Source organism: Callithrix jacchus, chromosome 6, assembly GCF_049354715.1.
Source record: "Callithrix jacchus isolate 240 chromosome 6, calJac240_pri, whole genome shotgun sequence".
Classification (NCBI taxonomy): domain Eukaryota; kingdom Metazoa; phylum Chordata; class Mammalia; order Primates; family Cebidae; genus Callithrix; species Callithrix jacchus.
The window spans coordinates 101,187,841-101,204,136 of record NC_133507.1 but is presented as its reverse complement, the minus strand read 5'-3'; the positions used below and the strand labels follow the sequence as shown (position 1 = coordinate 101,204,136).

The following is a 16,296-nucleotide window of genomic DNA, read 5'->3' as shown; positions in this document are numbered from 1 at the left end:
ATATCTATATACACATATATACAGGTGTACATATATATGTATGTGTATACACTTGTACATGTATAGATATATATATACACACACATACACATATATAAACATGTATATATATATACCAAAGGATGATTGTGTGTATATATGTGTATATACACATGTATGTATTTCCATATATACATGTGTACATATATGTATGTATATATATACATGTACTGTTTATGTGTATATATACATATATACATGTATATAATACACACACACACACACACACACACACACATACACACACACATATCCCAATAAGCCCAAAGGAACCTGCTGGTATGGAAACTTGTCTCTCCACATCTGTGGGTTTTGCATTCCTGGACTACTGTATTTTTTAATCTACAGTTGATTGAATCTGTGGATGTGGAAACCGCAGATATGGAGGGTGAAGAGACATGGAGAAATGGAGAGAAAAGATATAGGGGGAGAAAGACAGACAAACAAAAAGAGAGAGATTTATTATAAAGTACCAGTTTACATGATTATAGATGCTGAGAACTGAGAAGTCCAATCTTCCAGCTGCAAGTGGAGATCCAGAAAAGCAGGATCATAATTCAGTGTGAGTCTGAAGACTTGAGAATCAGGGAATTTAATGATGTAAATCCCAGTCCTGGGGCAGAATAGGAGAAGAGAGGTCCCAGGTCAAGCAGTTAGGCAGAAAAAATAGGTGAATTCATCCTTCTTTGTGTTTTTTTCCTATTCAGACCCTCAGTGGATCAATGATGTTAACCCATGTTGGAAAGGGCTCCCAACTCTAATGCTAATATTATGTATATTTATTCTTACAGACACATCCAGAAAAAGTGTATAATCTAGACATCCAGGGGTCCACCCAAATTGGCATATGGAATTATCCATCAAAATAGTATACATAAAACCATTTAAAAATTTAACAGATACAGCTAGGGTTTGAGTGCCTGCCATGTTCCAGTCACTACTCTAAGTGCTGGGGACACATTAGTGAACAAAATTGGCAAACATTGTATCCTACATTTGACCACTACCCAAAGAGTTTCATAGAGCAAGATTATAGATTCCAGAGCTTACATTTACAAAGAAGAGTCCACTTCTAGGAAGCATCAAAGCTGTTACATTTAACCATCGAAGCAAGCATCGATGTCTATTACATTCAATTCAATTTTTAAAAAGGCATGATGTGCTGGGTCTCAGTGTTCAGTGTGCATATAGATGTCCTAGGATATTTGAGATAATGCCATTTTTTATTTCAATCCGAAAAATCTTGGGAAGAGCCCAGGAATCTGCATTTCACAAAACATCTCTGATGACTTGGTGTTTCGGCATGACACTTTCAGAAAGTGGACTAGAGAGTAGCTGGAATGTTCACCCATCACTCCTTATCCAGAAATTTTTCATACCCCTATTTACAGAGTGACAGATATATACACCATATTAGAAATTGTTAGAAATAATTTTATTTGTTATAAATAACACCAAATTAGAAATTTTTCCCATCTCTACATAGTTTATTTGTTCAATATTGGTCAATATAGTTGCTCATCCTCTGACTATAATTTATTGGTCTAGGTAGAGGCATTTGAAACAAGTTAGATTTTTAATGGCGACAGTGTCTTCATGGAACTTGAGCTACTCCTTTTACCTTTTCTGCTATCTTGCTCTTTTTCCTGTCAGGAGCTCCGCAAGACATCCAGCATTATTATTAGGCTAAATGCAACATTTCTTCTAAACTATTTTAGCTAATTTTTTGTCTCATGATCCAAGAATTCTTTCTAACTAACAATCAAAAGCCACAGGCCTAGCCTAAAGCTACCAATAATAAGTAGCAAACATGGAAATGACTCTAAATCCTGCATTTTTTTCTGTCATAGCCTTTCCTTATATGTCCTAGCTTTGCCAAAAAAAATTACAGGCTCTATGGGTCTCTTTATCTGTTCTACACTAATCCATACCCTTTATTTAATGTGTTTCATCATTTACAAGGGACAAGCCAATTCTATTTCAGTTCTTGCAGGGATATCCATATACTTCCCAGTTAAAATTAGCATACATTTCTTTAGCAACATAGAAGATGTGAATGTTCTGCAGTTATGATGGGGATGGGGGAAAGGACTGTTTGGCACACCAGTTTGAACCTCTCCATTACAGCTGCTGGTTAACTTTTGGGGGAGGAGAGATCTGCTATTGCTCTTTAGGGATTACCTTTACATTGAAGGTAAGGGGTTATTTTGCTTGTTGCATGAGGTTATAATTCCTTTGTGTGTCTTTCTTTCTCTGTGGGAGAAAAGAGGCAGGATAAATATCAGTCTCGCTAAAGAAAAGTAATCTGTATGGTGCCAAATGTCTGCTTTGAGTGCCTTCAAAGCTGACCTGCTAGCTTATCTAATTTATTGTCCTTGGTGAGAAAGTTTATAGCTAGAAACAAAACTAACCTATTCCTAAATTCTTCAAAAGCAGCTCCCTTGCAGTTGTTTGGCAGGGGATTTGTTGATATGTTTTAAATGTTAATATTTTTCAAGATAAAAATAGCAATAGAATACAAATATAAAATATGAAATGTCAATGGATAGTCAATTATCCAGGAAAATTTTCATCCTTTTCTAAGAATAAGAAAAAAAAATAAAAACATGAAAGTATCACACATTGGAATGTTGTTCATTGAAAAACTAATCAGAAAAATACCATGGGATGATTTTAAAGTTGCAGGCAACTTATATTCACAGAAACAAATAATGGGCATTTTAATGTCTGACAGAGAGAATACTTGGTTAGCAATCCCAAAACCTGGCATTTATCCTGATTTTTCATATTCACAATTCATTTTATACTTATAAAAAAAGAAAAATATAATATCTACCAATTAAATTGTTTGACGATCAAAATTGATGATGTATGAAATGTGCATTGTAAATTATAAAAGGCTGAACAAACATTAGATTATCTTTTTATTGTGGTATAATTTACATAGAGTAAAAACTATTGTTTTCAATATGTAATTCTTTGAGTGTTGATACAGTCAGACAGTAATGTTACTATCAGCCATTATGATCTCCCAAAATATTCTTTATGCCTATGAATAGTCAAGTTCTCTTTATGACCACAGTCTTTATCAAACATTGATTTTTTTTGATCCACAGATTTTCCTTGAATTTGTTTTATTTCACTTAGCATAACACACTTGAGCATTGTTCATCCTGTTGTGTGTATCAGTAGTCGGTTTTCTTGTATTGCTGGAGAGCATATCATTGTATGAATTTATGACAGTTTGTTTACACATTTACCAGTTCAAGAATATCTGGATATTTTACATTTAGATGATTATGAGTAAATCTGTTATAAATATAAGCATACAAATTATTGAATGAACATATTTTAATTTCCCTTGAATAAATACCTAGAAGTGAGGTTGCTAGGTCATAGGGTAAGAGTATAGCTAAATTTCGTACAAACTCTCTTCAAAGCAGCTGTGTAATATTATACAAGTCCTGTATAAGGGTCTGGTTGCTCTGCATCTCACCAGCACATGGTATAAGCATATTTGTTTTATTTGTAGTGTTTGGTTTGGTTTATAGCCATTATGATAGCTGTGTAGGGGTGGCTCATAATCATTTTAAGTTAAATTTCCCTAATGAATAATGATATTAAGCATATTTTAATGGTTTTAACATACATATATTTTATTTGGTGAAGTAATCTATTTACATCCTTTGCCCATATATCATGAAACTTTCTTTATATTATTTCATTTTAATATTTATAATATTCTAATAAGTTAGGATTTATTTTACAAATGACAAAACTGAGACATATATACCACATTATCTCATAGGTGGAATCTAAAAATGTCTAACTAATAGATGTAGAGAGTAAGTTGATGGTGACCAGAGGCTGGGTAAAAGGGGATGAAGGGGATGAAGGAAATGGAGCATTGTTGTTCAAAGGTACAAAGTTTCAGAGAAGAAGAATGCATTTTGGGATCTATTGCACAGCAGGTTGACTACAGTTAATAAAAATATGTTGTGCATTTCAAAATAATTAAGAGAATAAATTCCAAATGTTTCACCATAAAAAATAGTAGGTAAGCAATTTGATGGATATGCTAATTACCTTGATCTAATCATTATACTTTGTATATATTATATTAGTACATTGTAATAATTGCATAATGTATGCAATTATAATTTGTCAATTATGATTTGTCAAAAATAGTATTTAAACAACAAGCAAATGTGTTTTTTAACAAGTTCTAGTGTGGCTTAAAAGCATATATAAAGATTATGTTTCAGAACTGGAAACTCTTGATAATTTCTTGTTGCTATACTCATTCCACAGAAGCCAGTGCATTTTCTAAAGTCTGTCAAGTTCTGGTTGTCTTTAGGAAAATGATGTGCATTGAAGATTATCATTTTTCAGTTTTGAATTTGGTTTCAGCTGCCTTCTGTTTTCTAACATTTTTCAGAAATAACTGACGGTTATGCACTAGTTACATTGACTGAAAATGTGTAAAACAGTTTCACTGCTTTGAATCAGGAAACAAATCTGCTGAAGGAAGCTTCAGGTGATTCATGCCTAAACATCAGGTAGATATAATTTTGGATCACCTCCCTGTTTCGTTTATTCATGTCTCTACCCTGTTTGGTTAGTCTAGTGAATAAAAATTATTTATTTCTTTATTTTTACTCTGTAGGTACAAAAGAGGCTTTTACTAAAATACGTATTTATGAATTAGTATAAATATTCAGTCTGTATGTAAGAGTCCTTAAACATCAATCTTCCTGTGTGGAAAATAAAAATTATAAAAGCTGCCACATAGAGTAATGTTAATTAAAGATGATGTATGTGACATGATTAATATAGAAGGTTATTTAATGATAATCACTTTAGATAGTTGATAATCACCTTATAATAATATTACTTACTGTATGCTGAGAATTTGATAAATGCATTACAAAATTCTGACAACTCCATGAAGCAAATTTTACATGTGAGGTAATTGACATATTATGCAATTAAACAAATAGACAAATTACCTAAATAGTAAATGAAGATGGGATTTAAATCAGGTATATTTGACACCAAACTCATACTCTTCACCTCTCTACTCAATTTATTATTTAAATGTTAACTATTTGAAATATTAAAAATGTCTGATGATCTTCCAGTTATTTATTAACTACTTTAACAAGCATATAAGGCCTGAATGTTTTCTCAATATAAATTGGCTTTATTTTATAGGCATTACTCCTAAATAATCAAGATTAACAACCTAATGCTTACTATTTCACCAATAAAATGCCCTTTGTATGTGTCCATAGTGGAGCCTGTAATCTTTGGAATCATAAACAAAACAAACAAATAGTAGCTAGCTGTAAATAGTAAATAAAGAAAAATATAAAATGTCTGTTTTTGTATTTGATCAAGGAAACAAATATAGAACTATTATAAATATTATAGAGTGAGGACTTATGACAGAAACTAGACACAACTTAGCTGAGAGAGGAGTTTGGGAAGTTGGGGTCACAAGGGTAATTGCAGGATCGGGGAAAGTCTTGACCAGTGTTCCTAAGCAGTGGTGCAGGTGGAAAATACACAACCTGCAGGAAAGTCTGGTAAGCCAGGTAAGTCCAGCTGCTGTGTGTGACCACAAAGTAGAACTAATGGGGAAGTCTGTGGAAGGCTGTCGCCTCTACATCTGGAGGTAAGCTTGGCATTGTTGCTGGTTAACCAAGCTAGAAGTCAGGAATAAGAGCTGAACATGAAGTGGCATAAGCCAGCCTCAGCTGGCATTTACCAGAAACTACATAGTCTCACTGAACTTAACCTTCCCAGCGTAATGTCTGTCACTTCACTTCTACCCGTTACAACTCATGCAAATGCCTCTTTTGGCCATCTCTAACCCAGGAGGCATACTGAGGAAAGTAGATCCATCTTAGCCAAATTAACTTTTTTAAAGGCACTGATTGCCTCTCTTTATTTTGTTCTGGAATTATTTAAAATCCGTTGAGTTTCTGACCCCATAATGATATGAACATCCTGAGGCAATCTGTAAGGAAAGGGAAATTTATTTTGAGATATTTCTCTTCTCTTTAGATCACTGTTCTGGCACCTGTTTATGTTTCTGGTGTGGAGAGAGACCATTTACTGGCCTAATATTGTCAGAACTGATTTCCAGAATGCACTGCTGCATATTGACTGAAGAGCTTGTTTAATATTAAAGGAAAGACAACTGAATATGGAAAGGAAGGGATAATTTCCAGTAATTAATAATAACATGGAGGGTAAAGATTATTAGTAAAGGAAGATTGAGAGTGAAGCTCATTTCAGAAACTAAGTACAAAGCAGCATATGTTCTTCCAACAAGATCAGCTAATAAAAAATTGATACATGAGGAGAATATGGGGCTAAGTTGGGTAGAGAGAAGAGTAACTAGATACACACAGGTATTAGAAAAGGGTGGAAAAGGTGTGAGCATCTGAAACAGATACAGTTCTCTCTGAAAATTTTATGACATGGTAAATTAGAACAAAAAGTGTGAATAAGTTAGAGTAAACACATACTAGCCCATGGACCATTGAGGGGGTACAGGGAAGAATTCAAGTGTGTGTCTGTTGTGCTGAGGCAAATACAGAAATGTCAGGCACTCAACAGATAGAATCAGAAGGAGTTAGGAAGGCACATTGTTTTGTGATGGGGCTATTCTGAGCATGCAACTTTCTTGTGCTTTTATAGTTGACTATAATAGCTGTGTTTATTAAATCCCTATTGTGTGTGTTGTTTCTTGTTCTCACATTAATCTTAATCTTCCTCCCTAAAATGGAGAATAAAGTATTCCCCAATTTACAGATGGGGAAACTGAGACTTAAGAATCTTGCAAAACGTCGCATAGGTAGGAAGTAGAGCTTAGCATACCAAGTTGCTGTCACCTGCAAAACCCATGCACATTCCACTATATTGCACTCCTGCTTTTAAAGTCAGCAATGTGATTCAAATTCTAGGTGGCTTCCCGCTTTCTCAGAATTTATTAACTTGAAATGATAGGCACATAAAAATTTTATATAGAAATTTGTTAATCATACTTTTACTGAAAAATTACATTTTAAAATTCCTATCATCAACAAAAAGGAGAAAAGCTAAAATCAACTATGAAATATACGTAAGATATATATTTATAAATCATGTTTTGCTAGTATATGAGCTTTGTAAAAATGTACCCAATGTAATGTTAAATGATAAAAACTTTTTATTTTAAAGCACTACATAGAGTATGATATTAATTTTTCTTCTTAAAAAAAGTGCCATTGGATATAAACCTCTGAAAGATAAGCAGCAACATTTTAATGACACGTATTTCTGGGTGATAGGGTTTTAGATTATTTGAATACTTTTTATAACTTACCATACATTTTAAAGGTTATAAATAATCAAAGATAAGTTAGATTTTGTTAAAAAAATTATGCTTTAAATGCAATTTTATTATTAATGAAAACAAACATAAAGATTATAGCTATAAATCATAGGAATTGAGATTCCTATATGTTACGGCCGAATTGTATCCCTCCAAAATTCATATGTTGAAGCCATAATTTTTGTGCTCAGAATGTGACTGCATTTGGAGAAAGGGCTTTTAAAGAGGTGATTAGGTTAAAATGACATCAGCAAAGTCATCTTTATTAGAAGAGGAAATTTGGACACACAAGGCCATACCAGGAATATAGTGCACAGAGGAAAGACCACATGAGGACACAACAGGAAAATGGCAATCTGCGAGCAAAAGAGAGACACCTGAAAGAAGATTCCCCCTGTCCACAACTTGGTCTTGGACTTCTATCTTCTAGAAAATAAATTTTTGTTATTTAAGTCATCCAGTCTTTGACATTTTTGATATTTCGTTATGGTAGCTCTAGCAAACAAATATACCATTCCAAATTTAATTAACTATTTTTCTAGCCTTAGTAACTTGCTGACTTTCAAACTGCATTTTCATAGATTAGAAAAGTGAAACACTTCCTATTCTTTTAGTATCATAGAAATTTAGCACTAATTTTCAGCTTTGGTGCTGACAGATAATTTATTTATGTGACCCAAATGAGATATATCAACAATATTTAATACAATGCAAACCTCTGCACTAGAGTAATGTAAGACCTTATTGTAGGATAATAAAATAGATAATTAAATCAATATGATTCAATCCTTGAAGCCTAATGATTTTACTTACAATAACTTTTTTGTTCTATGTTAATACATTTTTAATTAATCTTTTCTCTCTTTTCTTTTTTCTTTTCCTTTTCTTCTTTTTCTCTTTCCTCCTTTACTTCTCTTTCATTTTTTCATTTATTTAAATAAGTACATAATTCAGTGTGATGTTTTCTAATACCTAAAACATCTGTGTTGTTATACATAATGATAAAATGAGAAATTAGTCTTTTGAAGCATTTTTATTTCTCAAACTGTTTTTTCCTACCCCTAAGAAAGTAGCAGGAATGATTCCTTTTTTTTTTTTTTTTTTTTTTTGGTATCTTCTTCTCCTTCTCTTACATACCAACAAATAAAGTCTTTTTATTTGTGGATATGTTGACATGATACTTTGGTAATGATCAGTTCACAGTTATAATTTGGGGGATGTTTATTTTTAAGTCATTCATTTATAATATTGATTATTATTTTAATACAGAAACATGTCAAAAAATGAATATTCCCAAATTCGTGTCCAAATTTGATCAATATTTTATAGAAAAAATAAAACAAGACAAAAATGAAATGATATAGACTCCAAATAAATTTCTATAATAGAAAAAAATGTGTAGCAGCTAGATAGATAATAAACTTCTTAGAACATTAGAATATGATTTTAATTCTCAAATATAAATGTACTATATTTGAGATTATGGTATTTTATTTTGGCTTATGTTTTTATATATGGATATATACATTAAAAACATTATTATTTTGTGTCTAAGGAAGCACTTGTAGAAAATACTGTGCAAATAAATTATTTGTTTTACAAAGATTAAATATTTATGCCCTTGTGAGAAAAAAAATTTAAGTAAGTTGAATGAGAATACAAATAAAAAACTAAAAATATTTCTTAAATAATTATGAATAGCTTTAGTATGTAATTTAATATTTATGACAGAAAAATTTATTTATATAGTTTTTGAGCAACTTAGGATTATGCATCAACAGTTTGAAATGTTAGAATCTTGCATTTCTTGAAATATCACTTTTGAGAATATTTCTAATAGAGAAGTTTTGATTTGGGGGATACTTTTGAAGCAGGAAAACATTCGTAAAATAAGAAGCTGGTTAAAATAATGGTAATGCTGTTCAGCCAAAAAGTTACTCAACAGTTAAAAATATTTAGACAAGCATATTAAGGGATTGGGAAATGCTCAAGATAAAAACTTGAAAAGAGTAGGTTAAAAGTGACTAATATATGTGTTGCTTCAATTATGCCTCTTGGATAAGTAATGGATCTCTAACTTCATCACTGCTTTAAGTGTTTGTAATCACATATATATTTTACTCATTTAGTCATGTGCATAAATATTTCTCTGGTGGCCCTGCACCAGATAAATTACTTTACTAATCGCTCACAGTGGCAAATGTGTATTAGTCTGTTCTCACACTCCTGTAAAGACATACCTGAGAGTGCAAAATTTACAAAGAGAAAATGTTTAATTTTGTGTCAAACAGCAAGGAGAAAGTTGACCCCCATGATCCAATTACCTCCCACCAGACCTCTCTTCTAACATTAAGGATTACAATTTAACAGGAGATTTTCATGGGAACATAAAGCCAAACCATATCATTCTACCCTTCTCAAATCTCATGTTCTTCTCACATTTCAAAATACAGTCTCCTAACGTCTGAACTCATTCCAGCATTAACTCAAAAGTCCAAGTCCAAAATAACATCTGAGACAAGGCAAACTCCTTCCACCTATGAACCTCTAAAGGCAAAAATAATTTAGTTACTTCAAAGTTACAATAAAGAGTATAGGCACTGGGTAAATGCTCCCATTCCAAGAGGAAAGAATTGGCCAAAGGAAAGGGGCTACAGATTCATGTAATTCTGAAACCCAGCAGGACAGTCATTAAATCATAAGGCTCCAAAAAAATCTCTTTTCACTCCATGTCTCATATCCAGGCCACAATGAAACAAGGGGTGGGCTCCCAAGGACTTGGGTATTTCAGCCCCTGTGACTCTGTAATTTGCAGCCTCTCAGCTGCTTTCATGAGTTGGTGTTGACTGCCTATGGCTTTTTCAGGCATTCACTGCAAGCTGTCAGTGAATCTACTATTCTGGGGTCTAGAGAATGGTGACCCACCTCTCACAGTTTCACTAGGCAGTGCCTCAGTAGGGACTCTGTGTGGGGGCTCCAACTCCCCATTTCCTCTGTATTGCTTTAGTAGAAGTTACCTTGAGGGCTCTGCCTCTGCAGCAGACTTCTGTCTGGACATCCAAGCATTTCCATACATCCTCTAAAACCTAGGTGAAGGCTCCAACCCTCAACCGTTGCCCTCTGTGCACCTGCAGGCTTAAAACCACATGGAAGCCACCAAGGCTTCCTTCTTTCACCCGCTGGAGCAGTGGCCTGAGACTTATTTTGGGCCCTTTTAGCCAAGACTGGAGCTAGAATGGCTGAGATGCAGGGAGCAGCATCCCAAGGTTGCACAGGATAGCAGGGCCCTGGTCCAGCCCACACAACCATTCTTTCCTGCTAGACCTCCCTGCCTATGATTTGAGGAGTTTCTGACAAGTCTTTGAAATGCCTTGGAGTCATTGCCCAATTGTCTTGGCCATTATCATTTGACTCCTCTTTACTCATGCAAATTACTGCAGCGGGCTTGAATTCCTCTCCAGAAAATGGATTTTTTCCTTTTCTTTTTACCTCATACTCAGGCTGCACATTTTCTAAGTTTTTTGCTCTGCTGTCTTTTCAGTATAAGTTCCAGTTTCATATTATATTTTGTGCACACATCTGACCATTTGCTGTCAGAAGCAACCAAGCCATACCATGAGAGTTTTGCTGTTTAGAAATTTCTTACAGAAGATACCCTGAATCATCACTCTCAAGTTTAAAGTTTTGCAGATATCCAGAGCAAGGGCGCAATGCAGCCGGTCTCTTTGCTAAAGCATAGCAAGTGTGACCTTGACTACAGTTCTCAAAAATTTCTTATCTCCATCTGAGACCATGCCAGCCTAGACATCATTGTTTATCACAACAATGATGCAAGTCTCTAGGAAGTTCCAATCTTTTTCTCATCTTTTTGTCATTTTCTGAATTCTCCAAACTTACCAGAAGGGGGTCCTAAGTAGACCCCAAAAGAGGGCTTCATGATCTCACAAAAGAAAGAATTTGAGGCAAATCTGTAAAGTGAAAGCAAGTTTTTCAAGTAAGTAAATGAATAAAATAATGGCTACTTCATAGGCAGAGCAGCCCTGAGGGCTGATGGTTGCCCATTTGTGTGGTTATTTCTTGATTACATGATAAATTAGGGGTAAATTATTCATACCGCCATTTTTAGACCATATAGGGTAACTTCCTCATGTTGCCATGGCATTTTTCAACTGTTGTGGTGCTGCTGGGGGTGTAACAGTGAGGATAACTAGAGGTCACTCTTGTCATCATCTTGGTTTTGGTTGGTTTTAGCCAGCTTCTTTGATGCAAACTTTTATCAGCAAGGTCTTTATGACATGTATCTTATGCCAATCTCCTATCTCATCTTGTGACTAAGAATGCCTTAACTTACTGTGAACGAAGGCCAGCCTGTTTTACCCTTATTTTACCCAGCCCCTATTCAAGATGGAGTCACTCTGGTTCAAATGCCTCTGATAAAACTGTTTCAACCTCTGCCTGTTACCCAGTTCCAAAGTAATTTCCACATTTTCAGGTATCATTATAGCAATGCCCCAATTGTCTGGTACCAATTTTTTGTATTAGTTCATTCTCACGCTGCAATAAAGACAAACCTGAGACTGAATAATTTATAGAGGAAAAAGATTTAATTGTGCTCATGATTCTGCAGACTGTACAGGCTTCTGCTTCTAGGAAGTCTCAGGAAACTTACAATCATTGCAGAATGTGAAGGGGATGCAGCCACATAGTCACATGACCAGCAGAAGGGAGTGAGAGAAGGGAGAAGTGCTACACACTTTTAAATGACCAGATCTTGTGAGAACTCACTATCATGAGAACAGCAAGGGGGAAGTCCACGCCTACGATTCAGTCCCCTCCCATCAGGCCCTTCCTCCAACACTGAGGATTACAATTCAACATGAGTTTTGAATAAAACAGACAGCAAAACCATATCAAAATGTAAAGTGGAAAATGCTGATATTAGATGGGTATTTTTCATACTGTGACATTTTCTCTTTTCCAGCTATTAAACTCTTAGCCTTTGTTTACTCTCATCTTTCATACATCTCAGTCAAAATAAAATTATTCTTGTAAGTGTACTTTTATCCTTCTAACTCTTAGAGTTTACCTGGTTCTCAAACTATCTGTGGTTACAAAAGATAATAGTGGACTTCTCAGTTTTCAAGGCTGCACATGGATGTAGCCAATGATGAACTTAGCTAATTCTTCTCCAATTGACTTTATGCAGAAAAAAGACAGTAGCACCTATCTTAATAAACAATATGAGCATGTCAGAGACAAAGTCATCAGGACTGTATAAATCGATTCTATTTTGAGATTCTCTGATATGATGTATCAGCCCATATGCCACCTCATTAATAGATAACAGTTAGTCTTCCTCTGAGCTGCATTTCAAGAAATTGAAAGGATGAGAACACTCTAATCATGGAATACATTATGCCAGTGAACGAACTTCTGAATATGGTCAAAATAAAAATGATAGCATGATTACTATATTTTAATTTTTCATATAAGTTAAACTACATTTTTAAAATGATAATTTCTATATTTTTATCATTGAAAAGTAATGCATGCTAACTTGTGACAACTTCAAACAATATAAAATCAATGTTAATATTTTGGCATGGAGTTAAAGGTTTGAGGAAAGAAAAATACCTTGACATTCCTTTCTTTGGAAATCCACTGTCTCCTCAGTTCCATATTAATTTTGCTTTGTCAAAGAGTTTTAGTTAGGACCAATGCCATCTCCCTAGACTAATGTTATCTCTCTAAACCAAACAGAAGACACATAAACTAGACTTGGTCAATCATGTTACTCCTTCCCTTTTTGCATAAAGATACTGATTGAAAATGGCCAAATGAATCCAGACAGGTCGTTTGGAATTACTTTTATGTTATGTTTTACAGACTTGTTGGCTGGAAAGGTGTTTTCTTCCTACGTTGTTACCATATGCCACAAGAATTCTAAAATTTAGGTCAAGGTATGGTGTCTGACATCACCATTTGACCCGGATTCAGTTGTGTCTGAAGTGAGACTTTACTCTAGAGTTTATTCAATTAAGGCAGCCAAGGGATTGTTATTGATTGCTTAAACTACTTTGAATTATATTGATTATAATAAAATATACTAACTACCACAAAAGCATAGTCAAACTCTATGCTTAATCTTAGATTAAGCTATTAGGAAAATATATTTGTTTTAGAATATCTGCATAAGTTTTTCCCGGTTTTTATACAAGAGGATGTTTTATATCCCCAATCCCATAGACATCTGTTAATCACCTTTCCTATGCATCCATTCATTAATTAAATTTAATTAACTAATTAATGCAATTCCTGCATAAACGGGAACTGTTACTTAACATGTCATCTCATCTGGCTCTAATTTAACAGAGAATTTAAATAAAAACAATAATAAAATTATTTCTAGTTGTCCACCTGAGAAAGCCCCTAAATATAGTAACTTTAAAATAGTTTAAAACTAGTTATGGTCAAAAAGGAAGTTTCATAATTTTTACTTAAATGTCAGACTTTGAAGAAAATAGCTAAGGAAATGGTAATTGATTGAAATCTAATCTGAAATTACCTGTGTTTAGATAAGGAATTACAATTCCTCAAGCTCCAGCAACACAAATAAGCCCAGAGACCCATGTGGCCATGAAAAACTGCCTGGAAAAAAATAGGAAAGAAATACAACCTTACTCCCATAACAAAAAAAAAGGTTTTCCTATCATGTAAAAACATGATGAAACATGACCCAATATATCCCAATACTAGATACAAGGAAAGTCTTAAAAGTAATTATATAACTTAAGAAAACAGCCTAGAGAATAAAGAAAAAGAAAACAGGGCTTTTAAGGGCAGAAGAGGGAACACAGGAGACAAAGTAATCTTTTGCTGATACGGTTAAGAATAGATGTAAGGAGGAAATTTTTATTGTCTTATAAAAAACAAAACAAAACAGTATGTCATCCAAACTGTAGTTTGTTGAATAGTGACCCCAGTCTGAATTCATGTCCCCCTTATTTGAATGTGGACTTTATTTGTTCAACATAAGAATGTGACCTTATGTAAAAATAGAGTTTTTCTGATGTAATTGATGAAGGATCTTTTGATAGAAGCATATAGGATTTAGAATTCAAAACTGGTGTTTGTAAGAAGAGTAAAAGATACAGGGAGATGCAGGGATGAAGGCCATGTGATGACAAAGGCAGAGATTGGAGGAATGCAGCTACAAGCCAAGGAGCAGTGACAGCCAGCAGCAACCACAAGCAAGAGAGAAGCAGAAACAGGTCTTCCTGAGAGACTTCAGAGGCAACATGGCCCTGTGACACCTTGATTTCAGACTTCTAGATTCCAACACTGTGATTTAATAAATTTCTGTTGCTTTAAGCTATTAAATTTGTGGTAAATTCCTAGATTTACTGCAACCTTAGGGAATTAATTAAAGCAGTTTGGTACTGCATTAGTTTTGTGGAATTTGTTACTGCGGCCCTAGGAAATTAATCCACAATTCCACTCTACATGGCACACTCCCCACCCCCAAAAAATTTTTGTTAAGGAGAATATGTTTTGATGTACTGACAGAAGAGGGCACTTTTTAACTAGAAATATTTTACAGCAAGTGTTGGCAAACTTCTCCGTAAAGGACTGGAGAATACTTTAGATTTTGCAAGCCAAAACTCAAAATTTAGGAAATTATATAACCTAAATTTTGTAATCATATGTAACCATTAGAAGATGACCATTTAAAAATTTAAAACATATTTTTAGCCTGAAAATGAGTTTTTTAAAAGTTGCTGGATAGATTTGGACCATGGACCATAATTTGCAAATCCCTATTTTTTTAACACTTCTTAACATCAACCACATCTATGAAATGTAGAGAACAAGCAATCTTTCTATACACAGAGCTACTATAAAAAAAAGAAAATTTCCCTGCCTACAATATTTGTAGCTATAAAAATTTGGAATTAAAAATATAAAGACTAATGACAAACATGTAGAATAGATAAGAATAATAAAATGAGAGTTGACAAATATGTAGAATAGATAAGAAAAGTAAAATGAGAGTTGTTTGAACCAAGGAAAGAATTGGAGCCAAGAAAGAAATAGCTAAAAAGACATGTTTGTAACATAAAGAATAAATTACAAGGTATCCAAAGGAGTATAAATTTAACTTTAAATAAGAAGCATGAAGAAAAGAAGGAAAATAATCAATAGAAGGGACAAATCCGGTAAATAAAACATAAGGAAGGTCAGAAAGTAAGTTGATCAGAAGAGTTGAATTCAGATTCGAAGCACTAGAGTACCTTAAAAAGCAAAACAGTGAAATCTATCATCTATCTATCTATCTTAACAAAGTAAGAAAAATAACAAAGAGACTAAAGATGGGATCAAAAAGAGCATAAATATTAGAAAATAGTTGATAAGTGGATGACAAGCCAAGAAAATCCCCCATGATATAATTAAAGACCCTGAAAAGGAAAAGAGAAACAATGGTAGAGAATTTATTTTAAATCCATATCCAAGGAAAAAATGTGTACATATTAAATTCCAAAGTAGTAAAACAAAGAAGCAAAATAGAAACTACAAGTAATAGCAATAATGGTACAAAGAGTTAACACTTCTGCAAAAATAAACATCAGTTTATGTCAAAAAATATGACTCAGTTATATGCTGTACAGAACGAAAGCATCAAAAACAAAGTTAACTTACAAAGCTAAAATTAACAGAATGGTAAAAGTTTATTAGTCAGATAAAAATCTTTCCCAACTTTATAAAAAGAGCAAAATAGTGAAACAAGCAAAAATATGAGAAAGAAAATATTAAAGATAAAAAATAAATTATTCAAATAGAAAATAATGCTTCCAATTATTAAATTTAAAAAAAAT

General features: G+C 33.5%; 1 long non-coding RNA gene across 1 annotated transcript in view; it reads left to right on the top strand.

Moving 5' to 3' along the window:
• Nucleotides 1-2,064: 2,064 nt before the first annotated feature.
• The window catches only part of LOC118154615 (uncharacterized), a 131,786-nt gene continuing 117,554 nt past the window's right edge, over nucleotides 2,065-16,296 (top strand). The window contains exons 1-2 of the long non-coding RNA XR_004744720.3: nucleotides 2,065-2,233; nucleotides 4,478-4,598. This is a non-coding gene — a long non-coding RNA (uncharacterized LOC118154615). The remainder of the gene's footprint in view (nucleotides 2,234-4,477; nucleotides 4,599-16,296) is intronic.